Source organism: Urocampus carinirostris, chromosome 19, assembly GCF_059441175.1.
Source record: "Urocampus carinirostris isolate Australia breed hairy pipefish chromosome 19, RoL_Ucar_1.0, whole genome shotgun sequence".
Classification (NCBI taxonomy): domain Eukaryota; kingdom Metazoa; phylum Chordata; class Actinopteri; order Syngnathiformes; family Syngnathidae; genus Urocampus; species Urocampus carinirostris.
In genome coordinates, this window is record NC_142367.1 from 9007642 (window position 1) to 9025441 (window position 17800).

The 17800-nt window shown below is 39.5% G+C and overlaps 1 protein-coding gene and 1 long non-coding RNA gene across 2 annotated transcripts in view; one reads left to right on the plus strand and one right to left on the minus strand.

Annotated features, from left to right (window-relative positions):
• The window catches only part of LOC148347172 (retinoic acid receptor alpha), a 199957-nt gene that overhangs the window by 60164 nt on the left and 121993 nt on the right, over positions 1 to 17800 (plus strand). The gene's annotated exons all lie outside the window — the stretch shown is intronic.
• Positions 1 to 17800, minus strand: part of LOC148347173 (uncharacterized) — a 106663-nt gene that overhangs the window by 3330 nt on the left and 85533 nt on the right. Inside the window, exon 5 of the long non-coding RNA XR_015848184.1 lies at positions 9396 to 9494. This is a non-coding gene — a long non-coding RNA (uncharacterized LOC148347173). The remainder of the gene's footprint in view (positions 1 to 9395; positions 9495 to 17800) is intronic.

Below are 17800 nucleotides of genomic sequence, written 5' to 3' on the forward strand. Positions count from 1 at the left end.
AAGCAAAACTGGTAATATAAATATAATAAGACAATCATATAAATTTAAAAATTCAATAAAATATCTAGTATACCCACACACAAAAAACAATGGCAATAACTTCAATTATTTTTTAACACTTGGTCTTTTTTCCTCCGTTTTCTGGCCCACCTCAGAAAAGAATCCGTTCCTATCCATCATCACTCTCGCGTCATCCAGTCCATAATCCATGAAAAAAGAGCAACTCCTTTTTTTAGTTTGACGGGCGTCTTAGATGAAAGGTGGGCTCGGCCCGTAATCTGTTTACCTCCCCCGCCCCCCAAAAACGCTCGCTCGGGGGCTCCTTCTGATTAAAGTGGGGCCTTTCATCTATCATCGGTCCGACCGGGAATATCGCCCTCCTTTGTTTTGGAAAAGCGAGCCCTCGGGAAGCCATTCTTCTCAACGTCGACTTGGTTCTTCTTAAAAGGCTTTTCCCCGTTTGCAGGCTTTTAGCACCTCTCCCATCGTATTGTCGGCGACTTTCTAAATATACCTCAGTAATCCGTGCGTGTGGTGGAACGTCGTCGTTGGTGTTTTGGACACTCAAAAAGCTTTTTGCGCCCTCTCGGGTCGGGCGATTGTCAGGCAAGGACGGTCAAGGTCGCTGTCCTTGGATTTTTTCATAAATGATCTGCCATACATAGGTTTTGGGTTATTTTTGTTCAAAGGCAAGTATAGAAACCAAACGTTGATACCCTTAGCATGTCCCAAAAATGATAAGGAGGTGGTGGCCGGGGTGGAAATCGTCTTTTGTAAGGTCAATGACTCTGCTACAGTATCGCAAGCCAACTGTCTTCTCAACTGGGTAAAGAGCAGCTGATGATCTTTTGGGCTGTCCTGATTACTCTCTGAATGTTTTTGCTGTTCGCTGACGTGCTCCCAGTATACCACACGGTGATGTTGGATGCCAGAATGCTTTCCAGTGTGGTTTTGTAGAAGGACACTAACAACTTCAGTTCCTGGGGGTTCTCAGGAGGAACAACCTTGAACAGGAGTTGGTGTTGGACCTTCCCCAGCCCAGCATTGGTTTTGGTAGACCAGCAGAGATGTGCATGCTCAGGATTTTAAAGGAGTGGACTATCTCCACACAGTCTCCATTTATGATTAGTGGGGCCAGGTTTGTGCTTGCTCTTCTAAAGTCCAATATGACTGCCTTAGATTTTGTTGTGTTTGGTATTAGTTTATTTTTGGAATATGTGTAATTTTTTGTTGTTCTTAAAAAGTATAGTATTTTCTCTAATAAGTATGCTTTAACAATGTCCAACTGAGTTTTTTTGTCCACCGTGCCTATCTGGTTTTCTTTTATCAGAGTTGTTTGGGACTTGCAACACATTTGGAAGCGGGAACGTGGGGAGATGGGTCGGAGAGTGATTTCATGCCTGTGCTCGCAGTTTTCTATTAGGTAATGCATAAAAATGGTAAACAAAAAGGACCGTTTCCAATAGTGTCCAAACGCCAAGCCAAGCACCAAAAAGATGAAATAAGAAGAGTTTATCCGAGTGCGTCTAAAAAATGCACGTACTCGTATCCATCACACAAGTACCTTGACAGAGGCTATAATAATCATTCAAACCAGAAGATGGTGTCAGCAAGTAGAACATTTTCAAATTTCCGAGAGCACCTTTAATACTAGGTTGTTTTGTTGGCCGATCCGTCGGGATCAATATTGCACCAATAGTTATTTTCAGCTTTCTAAAATATATTTTTAATATGTTGATCGAAAAGTCAAGATAAGTAATGCGGATAAAAAAATTACAGCTCAAATGAATTTGGCTTCTTTTCCAGATTGGATATTGGATGGACAATTCCATTTTTTATTTAGATTTCACTGTCATTTTCTGGCCTGTGGGGGCACACCTGCGTCCACCAAATGAGCTTTGCGATTTTCCATTTCGGGTCTTCATGGACCTTCACCCCAGGGGGGACTAAAAGCCAAGACTCAGGCCTAGACGGCCTTTGATGGACGGATTTAATCCCGCTGATGGCGTCCATAAGACACAAAAGCTCTTTGATACGCCACCTTTCAGTCACAACAGGGACGCCAAAGGTCAGGGAGGCTAACGCAATCCTCCGCCGGCTCTCAAGGTTAATGCGATGGTGACGGCGGCCTTGGGGAAGCGTCCCCGCCCCCGTCGGCGCATAAAGATGTGACAGGTCCTCTCCCTGGGGTCGCGCACACCTTTTGTGAGTGCCCCGTCGTCCGCTGACATTCGCTTCGTTGTCAAAGGTATTCCCAAAACACTTTTTTTCAATTAGACACAGAACGTGTTGTGTTCCTCCCCACAGTTGTGCACACATGTTGTAAAATATTTCACACGCCGGGGTCTTGAGAAAATTGCTCTCAAAGTGTATCTGTATGTCTCTAGAGCTGCAATGTCATCAAAGGAACACTTTTAAAATGACAAATCCCATTATCACAACACGTGAGTCAGCTCCAAAGCAATTGTAGTGAACAGCCATTGAATACAGCTCATTATTGTTTGGAGAAATTAAAACCTTGCTTACCCTGTCACTTGGGGACCTCGTGACCGTTTTGTCCGAAATGCGTGCTTCCACCTACAAACGCTGAATAAGGTAATTTTCCATGCATTGCGCTGTTCTTCTTTGCCTCCTTTTAGGTAGGCAATTGTTGCTTTTCCTTTGTGTTTTCACTCCGTTTGTTGCAATTCGTATAAATTTGTCCAACAAGCTTTCTGTTAACATTTAGGGCGTTTGGGGGCTTTTTTGTTGTTGCTCCTAGTTAGTATTTGTTGTCTTTCCATTGTATGTTGTTTGGCTGGCTAGCTTGACGTTAGCACTGGTTTTGCCATGTCCTTTGGTTTATTCCAGACATGGGACCAAGTCACACATGTGCAAGTCTCAAGTAAGTCTCAAGTCTTCACCTTCAAGTCCCAAGTAAGTCCCAAGTATTTTTTTCTTGGGCAAGTCAAGTCACAAGTCAAGTCCCGAGTCTTAGATTGCCAAGTCCAAGTCAAGTCACAAGTCATAAAAACAGCGACTCGAGTCGACTCGAGTCCAAGTCACTAAGTCTCAAGTCCCCATGTCTGGTTTATTCCCAGCCGTCTTCACGTTTATTGGCGAAGACATTACTGCTTTTCGTCGATGGTTGGCAGTTAGACTGGCTGCTTATCATGTGTTTCTTGATCGGCTAGCCTGGCGTTACCGCAGACTTTGCCATGTCCCTCGGTTTATTCCCTGCCAGTTTCACATTGCCACTTTTCGTTATTGGTTCTCGGTTAGCCTCGCTGCTTACTGCTTGTTTCTGGTCGGCTAACCTGACGTTTTTCCACTGAGGCTGTCTTTTGTTGATCAGTCCCAGTTAACCCTCCGTTGGGAGCTTTTTGTATGCCTGCTTTTTGTTGTACCATTACTGCATCCACAAGCGACAACTCCTAGGCATTCTCTGCAAAAACTACCAAAACTTGGCTTGAAAAACTTGTACCATCTTCGACTAATTATCATGTATGACAATATGCTGACTGGCTTGCTAGTGTGCTGGTGTTCCTCCAATGATGTCACAGTACAGGGTAACAAACACGAGACATGCAGTCTTCAAAATGCATTAGCTTGGTGTGTACCAATCAAATATGATTTTATGCACTCACATATTGCATGTTTAGGAAATTGTGAATACCTTCAAGGCGTGTAATCGAAACGTGGCCGACATTGAATAACTATCACTCGTTTATTATAAACTCATTTTGTTTTTAATTCAATGATTTTAAGCCGGTGGATATTTGGATGCGTGAAAAAAAGAGCGGACACTCAAATGGTGACCCTCTTTTTTCTTCAAATGCGAAGCGGCGTTACCTAACTAGCCCCTGTCTGGATGACGTTGAAATTGTTTTGTCAGCGCAAGAGTGATGACGTCGTCGACTGCTTGTCGGCGGATCGATCAATTAAGCGATCAATGGATCAATAATCATCTGCTGAGCGCCTAAGGACACCCAGGGGATCGGGGGTTCATTCTCGGAAATACCGTGCGATTATGCCATCTTTGCTAACTGCTATGAAGGAACAAAGCTGAAAAAAAATTATAAATACATTAAATAGAACACAAATGAATTCTGAAATGAAATACATATACATTGAAATAATGACAACGAATGAATAAAAAATTTTTTAAAAAAATGTTGGTTTTACTAATTTATATTTAATTGCATTTATTAAATTTTTAACTTTAAATTTAAATAAATATAAATTGAGACTTTCTGTAATAAATATTTTTTATCCGTATTCAAATATGTATATATTTTCAATTTTCTGAATAAATTTTCTTTAAATTCATTTAGGAATTTGAATTTAAATAAATTAAAACAATTTCAAATTTTGTTCCTATCCCCATGTATTTAAATATGTATTCTTTTTCTCTACTTGTTTATATTTATATCCATATTATTATTTAAATATTCATTCAAACTTTATTTTTTTCCTGTTTTTTATGTAATTTTAAAATGAACTCTTAGTATTTGTATTTTCTTTTATTTTTATTTTGAGATTCAATATTTTTTGTCCATACATATTTAAATATCCATTTGTGTAAATTTTGGTTCTTTATCCAAAAGTAATAGTTCTTTCCTTAAAAATATTTTATTATTTACATTTATATTTCATTTGAGAATTAACACTTCATTTTCGTTTTGTTTTTTTCAACGTTATTTGTGTATGTATACATCTATGTAATTCTTTAGAATTTTTGTCCACCAAGCAGTAAATGCTCAAAGTAGTCAAGTCATGTTTATTTGTGACGCCCTTAATCACAAGGAGTCTCAAAGGGCTGCACAGACCACAGAATATTGCAAACCACAGGCTATTATGACACCATCCCCTGATCTAAAACCTATATTAGGTCAAGGAAAAACTAAAAAACCCCAACCTGAGGAAAATTAAGAAACCTCAAGAATCAAGCAATTAGCTTAGCGTCTTTTTCATACCTGTCAACTTCTACGTTTTTCCCATATTTTAATTGGTTTTGGGATCAATTCAAATAGTGTTCGATGTAAAACAATTTTTGTATGGGAAAAAGTAATTTCTTGATTTTTGTTAGATCAATCTCGGTCACTGGTAGGAGACCATAACATCATCGTGGATTGCTAGTGGTATTCGAGATAGTCTTTCTTGCTTTGAGTAAATAGGGGCCATGTTGTGGTTGTAAGGTTTATCATCTCTTATTTACTTACTCTTACTTACTTCAACATCTGCAAAAATCTCCTACAAATGTTCAATGAGACTGTTGTGGCAAGCGCCCTCTTCTATGCGGCAGCGTTTTGGGGAGGCAGCGCCAAGAAGAAGGATGCCTCTCGTCTCAATAAACTGGTGAGGAAAGCGAGCTCTGTTGTGGGCACAGAGCTGGACAGCCTGACAACAGTAGCTGAGAGACGGGCACTGGAAAAACTGCAGTCAATCATGGACAATTCATCACATCCACTGCACAGCATCATCTCCACACGGAAGAGCAGCTTCAGCGACAGACTGCTGTCAGTCTTGCTCCACAGACAGACTGAGATCATTTCTTTCTCATGCCATGAGGCTCTTTCACTCCACCCGGGGGAGTAAAAGCTCACATTAAACCATACCCCTACATTGCATATTACTGTATTTTTATTACAGTGTGTGTTTTATTTAGCACTCTCTAAATACTCAATATCAACGCGTTACATTGAGTATTTATGTATTCTATTCCTTTTACTTTATTATTTATTATTATAAGTGTGAATTTCCCTTCGGGGATGAATAAAGTATCTAAGGGGAAATGCAATCTTTTATTAATGGATTAAGAGATTGCTAGGTATTATTTTTAGGATAGTGTTTATTGCCTTTTTGGTATTTGATGTTCCATTCTTAGAAAGCAAAATCTCAACACACCTAGTTCTTCTTGAGATAAGTAGATTTGATGTTGGAGTTTCTTGCAAATGGCAAATATGCAAAGGTGTCTAAGCGCAACGCTACATGAACGTATGTGGAGGTTAACAAGCCCCACCCCCTGGCCATGCTAACGCTGACATTTTCACGGGTGCGTTTGTTCTTCACACCCCGACACTTCCACACTTTTACGTTCACGCGTCAACGCGTTTCGGCGGCAAGTTAGCCAAATCGCAACCGAGCGGGAAAAAATTGGCGCCGTCCCTTCGCCCGTGGCTACGGTATCTAAACGACATTCATTTCAATTACTGCTAATTTATTTGTGACCATTTTTGCATCTGGTTTTGAGTTTTAATATCTTATTATATTTTGTATTTCATTTGCTTAACCCTTTTACATTTTTTATATACAATTTTATTTTGGACAACTTTTTAAATATATATAAAATATATGCTCAGTGGCTGAGTGGTTAGCATGTCCGCTGCACAGGTCTGAGCTCATGGGATCAAACCCTCCTGTGTGGAGTTTGCATGTTCTCCCCGTGCTTGCGTGGGTTTCCTCTGGGGACTCAGTTTTCCCCCCACATTCCCCAAAAATGCATGCTAGGTTCATTGGCCAGTCCAAATTTTCCCCAAGTGTAAATGAGCAAGTAGGCTGTCTGCCTCTGTGTGCCCTGCGACTGGCTGAAGATAGCTGGGATGGGCTCCAGCACCCCGCGATCCTACTAGGGATAAGCAGTGCAAACAAAAGACACCAGTTTTTCAAAAATCTTTAAAATGTTTTTTCTTCATTTATGAATATTTTTTATATTTTTTAAACTCAATTTGCGCATATATATATATATATAAACACACACACATACTTTCCAGCTACAAATCACATAACAATACGAATATATATATAAAATGTCTTTATAAATTATTCTACTTTAGATTAAAAATATATATTTAAAAAAAAAGTATATTTCATGTTTTTCTTATTAAAATTTTGGTACTTTTTATTTAAAAAATCTTGTATTTAAATCTACCGTAAATTCCGGCCTATAGAGCGCACCTGATTATAAGCCACACCCACCACATTTTAAGAAGATCACCGCTTTTGTACTTACACAAGCCGCACCTGTACATAAGCTGCATGCTCCCACATTAAAACATGTAACACAATCACAAAATTAACCCAAACCCGACTTTGAGTCCCATGATTGTAAGTGAATATAAAGTACACAGTCCAAAGAACACAGCCGGCAAAATGAACGGAAAATGATACCGTAGTTAAGGTTTGATGCAGACCTGCAGAGTCCGGGTCCCGGTGAAAATAATCCAAGAAAAAAAAAAGTATATTTCCAAAGGTAAGGGTGGGAAAAATATACATCCACTATTGTCCGCTGCGTCCACAAATACGTCTCACTTTTACTCCACTTCCCATCAGCCCCTGTTGTTTTCGCCCCTTCTTTTTGATTCGCCCGTGGAAAACATCAGAATAAGTCTCTAAAATAAATACATTACAAAAATATACAGTTGCAAATACATACATATTATACATGGTTACACATATTTACAAAGACGGTACACCGAGAGTTTTCAAAGCATTAATAATAACATAACTTTAATCCCAAACCGTGCCCGTGAAGGGTAGCAAAACGCTACTAGGAACACGCTCGCAACTCAACAAATATACGGTACTTGTAGAAATCGCGGTAAACAGTCCTCATCTTCCTCCTTATCACTGACGTCATCAAAGTCGTCTTCCCCAGTATGGGAAAGAGACTTTGTCATATAGACGTCGTCCCACGCTCCCTTATTCAAAAACACGCTAGCAACACACACGCAAAGTAAAGTTTACGTGCAGTAGCTCAGTTTCCTTCTTTATCGGACTGCTCGATTGCTTTTAGCTTGAAAGCTGCGTCATGTGCCTTTCTTATTGCAATTTACATGGTGAGGATATGTGTACGCTAATTTAAATTGTGCACAAGCTAAGAAGTTGCAGTCTTCCTCGGCGCATATATTCCACCGGTCTAAATCTTACCTTTTGTACTCGAGCGCCGCTGGTGGCTGTTAGAAAAATTACATAAATTGGCCGCATCACTGAATAAGCCGCAGGGTTGAACGTTTGGGAAAAAACTAGCGGCTTATAGTCCGGAATTATCGGTATTTTATAACATTTTTTTAAATGTTTTTTTTCTTATTTTTATGATTTCATGTTTTTTTTCAAAAGTTGGAAATATAATAAGCAAATATTAAAAGTAGTATAAATATCACATACCTGTAATTTGTATTTGGGGTATTTTCATCCCATCGTAAATTTTAAATAGTTCGATTAAAAACAATTAAAAAGGTACTTTCCCATTTCATGTACTGGTATTTAATTTTTTATATTCCATTATAATGGTTGACTTTTCGTTCTTTAAATCATATACATTGATTTCAAATTATTTTATAAAATATTTTTAAGTTTTTTAAACGAAAAATAATCACACATTGTATCACTCAACAATATTTAATATTTTTGATATTTATATTCGTTTTATCTTCCAGTTGATTTTAAATCATATCAAATATTTAAAAGACATTTCTCCTATCTTGTTTAATTTTTGCAAGAATAACATTTTCGCACACATATTGTAAATATTTTTCCACTTAGTTATGTTTTAAATCATTTAACTCTATGTTAAACACTTTCTCCTAAGATATTTAAAAATAAAATTATAAAATAAAAAATATTTTTAAAAATGCACTATATCAAGTAACAAATAAGGATAAAAGTAATCTAAAGTATCAGGCAATAGAACTCAATTAAAATGTAATTAAGATGATTTTTTTTTTCCCAATTCCCAATAATTTGAAATGAATAGTTGTCAACAGTAACGAAGCAGTTTAGAGGGCACAAGCGCAGGTATTTTCTCCTTTTTTTTTTCTGATGCCTTTGCGAGCGAGCGAGCGTCGGCGGGCATAAACAGGAAGAGGCCCTGCCTTCAAGTGCGTCATGGTGTCATCGGATCTGGCCTGTTGAAATATGTTTCTGCAAACATTGTTAGCTTGACATCCTGCACGGCTACATTAAAAAGGTGAGCTAGCGCGGATGTATCCTGATTGGCCGTTTTGCGAGGGGGGGAAAAAGCCAAACATCCTCTAGGGCTGGGGTTCCCCTTCGAGACGAGGGAATGACGTCCATATTTGAGGTGAAGGTGCAACGTCTACGTCTTAAGGGGTTGTCCCAAATGTGCTCTTGATTTGTTAGGGCCTCTCCTGCTAACTGGAACAAGGTTGGCGCTGGTGACGCCTTACTAGTGCTAACACGGCCATCACGTGTGTTATCTCAGGGTTTTTACAGGTGCTTGAAATCCTTGGAAATGTTTGATTTTTAATGTTTTTAAGGATTGAAAAGTGCTTGATGTTTGGGTGAAGTGCTTGTAAATGCAGGAAATTGTTGCCATATTTCTTAACAAGTTTCCTTAAAAATGACGCTGACACTGCTCTATGGTGGCTCTGATTTGCCATTGTATTTCTTCTTACCTTGTGATTGATTGCAGCTGGCCTTAGTTTGTTCACATTTTCCTTTGACGCGTTTGCCGTTTTATTGCTCAACTGTATGGATTATGGACATGATCCACACTACGAGAAAGCAGAAAAAGGGAGGGAGGGGCAACTGTTCAGTCAATTAGAATGCAGAACACAATGCTCGATGAAAATCGCAGAAGTAGTGAAACAGATTAGTGCAGGGGTGGGTAAACCTCGTCCCGCCAGGCTTTTTCATCCTGCCTGCCAAACGAAAATGGTCAAACTATAATGCCAATATATTAATAGATCATGTAATCGCAAATAAAGTACTGGTTGTAAAAAATATTTTGGATTCCAACTTTGTCTCCTGTTACTTTGTTTTTTCACAACTGAAATACTATGATAAAGATACTATATAGGGCGGCTATAGCTCAGGAGGTAGAGCGCTCGTTTTGGATTAAGAGGTTGCACGTTCAATTCCCGGTTCCTTAGTGTTATGTCGAAGTGTCCTTGGGCAAGACACTAAATCTCTAATTCCCCCGAATTGCCTTGCATGGCTGACGCTGCTATCGGTTAGTTAGTGTGTAAAGGAGAAAAGTGCGAAGCACATTGTAACGGTCTTCATTGACTTGAAAAGCGCTATATAAATGCACATTTATTTACATTTATCTACATCATTGTATTGTTCTCAGCTCAGGGATGCTGCTGGAAATGTGAATTTCCCTTCGGGGATGAATAAAGTATCTATCTATCTATCTATTTATAAATCTTTCATATTTAGGGCTTAAAAACAAAGACATAGAATGATATTTTGCTTTCCTTCTGAAAATAACTATTTTATATATATATATATATATATATATATATATATATATATATATATATATATACACCCTTACAGTAATACTATAATACAAAATGTGACTACAGTATGACTAATACAAACATACTACTACAGAAATATTAAGACAAAGATACTAAAAAACTAACGAATATTAGTAATATTATAATAAAACTACACAAATACTGTAGAAATATTAAGACAGAAATGAAATTACGACGGATACTACAAAAGTTACAGGAATTCTACAAAAACTGCCACAGAGACTACTTGACCACGTATTGTGCCTAATTAAAACAATCTTTTACTGTCTTCCTTTAATGGATGGCAGCTCCACAAAAGGCCATTTATATATACTAATAAATCGAGAACAAGTGAAAGGTTTTTGTTTTGCTAGTGGATCATTTTGTTGATATTTTTTGTCATTTTGATAAAATCAAATGCACCAACATATCAGTCTTTTTAGTTGTGGAAAGTGATTTTTCAATGGATGCAAGCCATTTCCTGTTGAGGCTGGCCCACGATTTGCCCCCCACGGCGCAAAACAAGCAACATTTGACTGACAGAAGGTCACAGCATATCGGACACCCATCAGCTGGCGTCACTTGTCGTCTCTAAAGCAGAAAAGGTTACGCAAATTACCCCTTTCCATATTTTTTTCATCCCTCTCTTCCTCAGTGAGCCCAATCTAATTCCCGCGGACGGGAATGTAGGTCACACGAAACCGAGGCGGATTTCCAACGCGTCGGAATCGGGTCAGGCTCCGTCACGCCATTTTTTTGTGTGTGTTGTGGGTGCGAACGCAATGATGCAACGGCAGAATGAAGACAAAACGGGGCCCCCGCTCCACTAGGGGAACCTCATCATTATTTTGGCATGCGCCGATTCCATGGTTGTCGTGGCGACCGAGGCCCCGCCCAACCCTCTTGGCTCGGGCGGCCATTTTCCTCCCAGGGTCTCACCTTCTCCGCTATCGTCATATTTCATACGAAGCCGGCCAGCTGTGTCAACAATCGGCCCGGCCCTACCTCCGTATTTTCACAGAGCTGAAAAAAAATGTCCTGAAGGGAGAACAGTATAAAAAAAAAAAGACGTTAGGAGTTTGTGTGCATGGAAATTGACGTTAAATGGACCCTCTGTCCCCTTTTCTTGACTATTAGGTGCACCCAAAATTAGCTAGAAATCCAAAAGTGAGCGTTATAATCTTGTGCGCCTTGTAGGCTGGAAAATATGGTAACTACCGTTTTTCTTCTCTATAAGGTGGAACGAATTTTGAGGCCGCACCACCAAGGGAGTCCCTTGTGATACATCATTTCATACATAAGGTGCACTGAACTATAAGGGGATGAAATTAAAACTACAGTAAGAGCTAGGATTGCAGGAAAAATAAGTAATGTATTTATCTTGCTATGAGGCACGCTTAAAACCCCAAATTGGCCTGAAATTTGAAAGTGCGCCTTATAACCCAATGCTCTCATGGTCCATACAGGTGCTTGAAATCCTTTAAAATGTTTGAATTTAATGTTGTGCTTGAATTTTGGGTGAAATGCTTGAATTTGACACATTTCTCTACAAGTCTGCTTAAAAATTACCCTTTGCCATTGCATTTATTCATACCAAATTCCTTTTAGTTTGTCATCTCTATCAGTTGTGTTCTAGGGGTTAGGTTTCGGCACTCACCGCCACGACCCAATTCGAATCTCAATTCATGTTACAAATTTGTTCAGAAACATTTTTCGACTGCTCATCCGTCCATTATCTGCACCGCTTATCCTCAGTAGGGTCGCGGGGGTGCTGGAGCCCATCCCGGCTATCTTCGGGCAGTGGGCAGGGGACGCCCTGAACTCGTTGCCAGCCAGTCGCAGGGCACACAGAGACAGACTGCTCACTAGCTTATTCACACCTAGGGACAATTTGGACCGGCCAATTAACCTGACATGCATGTTTTTGGAATGTGGGAGGAAATCAACTCACGCATGGGGAGAACATGCAAACTACACACAAGAGGTTTGATCTTATGACCTCAGAACCGCGCCGCCGTGCTGCTCAATCATTGCACTAATATATACTTCATTTTGATAAATGGTTACTATTCTGTCCTATTCTGAAGTATCCCCTTTTTGGCTAGCTTGTCAGTGAACGACATCCCGAATATTTTTGTTTAATTGCTGCTTTTTCGGACAATGGCCTCGACCATTACACTTATAAGGTCCCAGTAAAACTAAAAACAAAGTACAAAAATAATTAGTTAGTATCCACATACAGTATAACAACAATTCAAACGTAATTTTAAACTAAACGTTACCGTATACAATAATCTTTTCAAGTAATAACATCATATTCCGTACAATGATTTCTCGAAGCAGTAACAAATGAGGATTTTGATGAGAGCGTTGGCACCTCAAACCTAATGAATACATCAAACTGCACGGTGTATGTGTGATAAAAAAGGATGGCCTGTAGGGAACCTTTAAGGTGGAATCCGATTTATTCAAGCTACAGGTTTTGCAATATTTCCTGAATCCATCGGTAGTGTCCGATACTCTGCTTCGATACAATTGATATGTGGTTTGTTTTCCCCGTTTGTTTTTCAGCAGGTGGTTGTGCACCGCTTGCTGGCCTTTTGGAATGATTAGCGTGTGACCTTTTGAGGTGTACCTTAAATGTCATCGCCCCCCCTTTGCTGACAAATGTATCGGACATTTGGAGAGGGGCGGCGCCCATCACGATACAGCAAAAGAGCTGACGCTTGTCGCTGGTTTCCTAGTGCACTTAACGCACTTGAGCTTGTTGACCTCACACTTCTTCCCACCACCCATAAATAATCACACATTCATCCATTTCTTTTTCAAAATACAAAAGACCAATTTTTTTTTTCAGATGCGCCCCAATCAGTTTGTTGGGGCGCATCTTCAACTTACTGACACAGAGAGAGGGAGAGAGGGTGAGAAAACAAATTAAAACTGTACTGTTTAAACTTAGTTGTTTTTTGGGGGCGGGGTGCGTAATTTGACCAAAGCCCTGCTAACTGGCCGAGAGAGAGAGAGAACAAAATGAAACCCAATACGTGTTTTAAATTAGTCTGTGTTAGTTTTTTTGGGGTGCACCTTGAAACTCTTCTCAGCGAGATGTAGGGGAATGCAAAGCAGGTGTCTGGTCGCAGTGTAGTATGAAAGACGCTATGATATGAATTGTCATCAGAGATCTCAAGTCAAGAGGTGCTGGCCAATAAGTGTGAATCTTGGCTGTCCAAAAGTTTTTCGCTGGTGCGGGGAGCATTTGTTTTTTTTGCTTTTGTTTTCATAAAATTAAATGGCCAATTGGTTTGAATTTTTGCTGGCTGAAAATTTGTGGTGCGGGAAGCAGCCTTTGTTTTTGTCTCATCTTTTTTATTTTTTGTCCCGTGAAGAAGTAAACCAGGGAGGGATATGTATGGTGTTTGAATGTTCGGAGTCTATAGAGGACAGTCCACTAGTTTGGTGGTTTGGGCCTGAATAATTCAAAGGACATTAGCCGAGATACCCGTCACCGGGCTCTGCTTCCCAGTGCTCTGCTTTTTATGCAAATGACATGGAAAGTAGCGTTTGATAGAGCGTGCCAAGGTGATTCGGGACATTTAGCGACACGCATACCCGAGTTCTCTCGTTGTGCTCGTATTTGACCCGACATCATGCGCAAAGCACTGTCCCCGTACGGGAAAAATTCCCGGCCTTCGCTCTTCCCGAGGGTTTTACACGCCAGCTTCAAAGTGAAAATCAAAGTCATCCGGCGTCCCCCAGGAGAGCTGAAGACGTTTTTCCCGGATTCCGCCATCATCAGGGTCAGAATAGAGTTCTGTTGCTAACAATTTCTTCAAACTGTTGCAACTTAAATACAACAATGGTGAAGCAGTACTTATGGACAGGTAACAAGGCGTTCACATAAAATATTAGGTAGTATTATTTTCTTTTTGAATTAAAGTTGTGAACTGAGAAAAAATCTACCCACTGGCATTTGATTATGCTTATTCTTTAATATTTTTTTAATTTATATTTAACTCGGTGGCCTTGGGGGTATGGCGCCCGCCCCAAGACTGGGAGGTTGTGGTTCAAGCCTCGGCCGAGTCATACCTAAGACTTCAACATTGGTACCCGTTGCCTCCCTGCTTGGCGTTCAGCATTAGGGGTTGGAATTGGGGGGTTTGGTCACCTAATGACTCCCAACACCTCAGTTGGGTTGAGCGAGGGGGCTGGGAATCCCCTCCTCTGAATCAATCTCTCAAAAAGAGTCAGAAATGACTCTAGCCACCTCCCACTAGGGGGATATGGCTGTGGTATATATGTATATATATATATATATATATATATATATATATAACTATTTTTAAATCTGTTTTTTTTATTACCCCATAGGGAATACTATCTATAAACAGAAATCACATACCCTGCAGTGGGAGGTGCCTAGAGTCAGGAACACACTCGCATTCACCAAACATTCATTCCACTTCACTCTTCCCAACATAACACTGAATATTAAGCCCACAGCACAAGAGTGAGTTGTGCCATGCAACTCTTCATCAGCAGAGAGGCATGACAGCATTCAATGGTTTACCCCCTCTGCATCATATGGCAATCAGGGTTGGGTAGGGTTACTTTAACTTGATTACTTTCAATCACTTTTAGATGACTCCAATACCAAATATGCTAATGAAAGACAAAAAAATATATATATGAATAAAATTATGACTCACAACACGTGGTAGGCTTTCTCTCCTGGCTTTGATTTCCGGCAAAACTAACATAAAATGCGACAAAAACAAAATTAAAATAAATCCAAACAGCTTGCCAACATTATTTTTGCCGTTCCATGTATTCCGTTACTCCCCAAGCCTGCACAAAATTTTGTAATTTTATTCATATTTAGTTTATTTTGTCTTTTATTAGCATATTTGGTATTGGAGTAATCCAAAAATAATTGAAAGTAATCAAGTTAAAGTAACCCTACCCAACCCTGATGGCAATACATGATTTTTTGGCTTGATTGAAAGATGCATTTTTATATTTAACTAAATTATGAATTAGAAATTTGTTTTACCGTAGAATTTGGACTATAAGGCGCAACCAGTATATTTATAAAAGAAAAACTTTTTTTGCACACAAGCCGCATGTGCCCACATTGGAACATGAGATATTTACAAAGAAAGATGGTACACGGAAAGAGTTTTAATAACATACGGTACTTTAACCCCTTGCCGTTCTGACAGCCCGCCGATGGGCCGCCAGACTTTTGATAGACAAATATGTCACATATCATTGGAAAGCTTAAACATATAATCCAACCATGTAAAATATTTACTGCAAATCACACGATAATGCCATAAACAGGAATCCGCCATAAACATTCTTGCTTAGTCGGACATTGCTTCTTGTCCTATGTTCGTTTCGCACATTATTTCCGTGTACAAATAAACAGACCCGTGAAATTATTTCCAGTAAGGTGGTTATCCCTGCTCTTTCGAACGACACCTTTTCCATGATGAGGGTCTGTTTATGCCAGTTTTAGTTATGCAAAAAGCGAAAGCAAAGTTACATTAAATTGCATCTTCCTCGTCATGTATATTCCACGTCTCTCACTCCTACGTTTACTGCTCTGGTGCCCCATGTGGCCGTTAGAAAAAAGCCACATCGTTGCATAAGCCGCACGGTTGAAAGCTTTATAATTATTTTTATAACAGCATGTTTATATGATAGTTCAGTGGACTGCAACCACAGGGCCCAAGACTGGTATTGGACCGTGGGTCATTTGGTACTGAGCTACACAGGGGAAAAAAAAAACGTTTTTTGTGTTTTTTTTTTTTGCTTATACCATATAAATTCGTGAATTCACAGGTTTTTGAAAGAGTGCGCATTAGACCAAGATTCTACAGCAGTATATCAAAGAAATTTAGCAATGATTGACCAATCAAGAAACGTCACTGAGCTCGTTTGCTCAACATTTGGATGTAGCGGTTAGTGTGCTGAATCTGAACCACAATGCTACAAGAATTATGGATGACAAAGTAAAAGGTATTACATTTGTCCCATCACAATATTCTTACTCACGCTGCCACATTAAACGTTGTAACGGAGCACTATGGGAAATAGTTCAGCAAAACAATGTTATACAAAGTGGTACATCGAGTGAAATTACTGCGATTAAAATATGTACTGCCTTTTAATATGTCAACTATACCCTTACTGTAGAGGGGGGTTGAGTGGCTCCGTCAAGGCGGGCGCGTTTGACCTAAGAATTTTTTTTTTTAACGTTCTTAAGAATCAAGTGCAATTGCACCTCCACTACACTAGGCAGCAGTGGCTCTCAGCGGCAGAGTGTTTTATTTACATTATGGCTCGAATTCGTTCATATAGCATCGAGTATGAAGTCTAGCTACGAAGTGTCGCAGCCCCTCAAGTTACCCCATGAAACATATTTACCGTAAAATCCGGACTATAGAGCGCACCTGATTATAAGCCGCACGCACTACATTTTACGGGCATTATTGGTTTTGTCCTTACACAAGCCGCACCTGTATATAGGCTGCATGCGCCCACATTGAAACATGTAGCAAAGTCAAAAGCTTATCCCAAATTTGACTAGGTGCCGCGATTGTAACTATAAATATAGTATACAATCCAAACACCACAATCGGCAACATGAATGGAAAATGATACCTGTAATTAGAATTTAATGCAGACCTTTAAAGTCCGGGTCCCGTTGAAAGTAATCCAATGAAAAAAAATGTATTTTTTCCAAAGTTAAGGGTGGGAAAAATATATACCGGTATCCACTATTGTCCGTCAGCCCGCGTTTGCTCCGCCCCTTCTCTTTGATTCGCTTGTAGAAAACATATCACAATAAGTCTCTAAAATAAATACATTACAAAAATATACAGTTGCAAATACATATTATACATGGTTACACATATTTACAAAGAAAGACTGTACACCGAGAGAGTTTTCAAAGCTTTAATAAGAATATAATTTTCATCCCAAACCGTGCCTGTGAAGGTACCAACGCGCTACTAATAACACGCTCGCAACGCATCATGCGTATCTGTTAAAAAAAGCCATACCGCAAATGCGAAATTCACCGTTAACAGTTCTCATCTTTCTCCTTATAACTGCCGCCATTAAGGGCGACTTCCTCATTATCGGAAAGAACCTTTGTCAGACTGACAATTCGTACGTAAACTAAGAGGATGCCGTCTATCTCGGCGCACTTATTCCACCGGTCTAAATCTTACCTTTTGTACTCGAGTGCCGCTGGTGGCAGTTAGAAAAATTACATAAATTGGCTGCTTCACTGAATAAGCCGTAGGGCTGAACATTTGGGAAAAAAGTAGCGGCTTATAGTCCGGAATTTACGGTAACTTGGATGAGGAGACGAAAAAGAGTGACTGGGTAAGGAGAAAGCAGTAGGTTCTCTTCTTCCGAGGGAGGCCTGACAGAAAATAATTGAGAATTATTGTTCTAATGATCCAGTGATCATTTGGGCTAAATGTAATCTTATTTTTTATTTTTAGTAATATTAGGCTGCGAGAATATAGTCGGGCATTAAACCA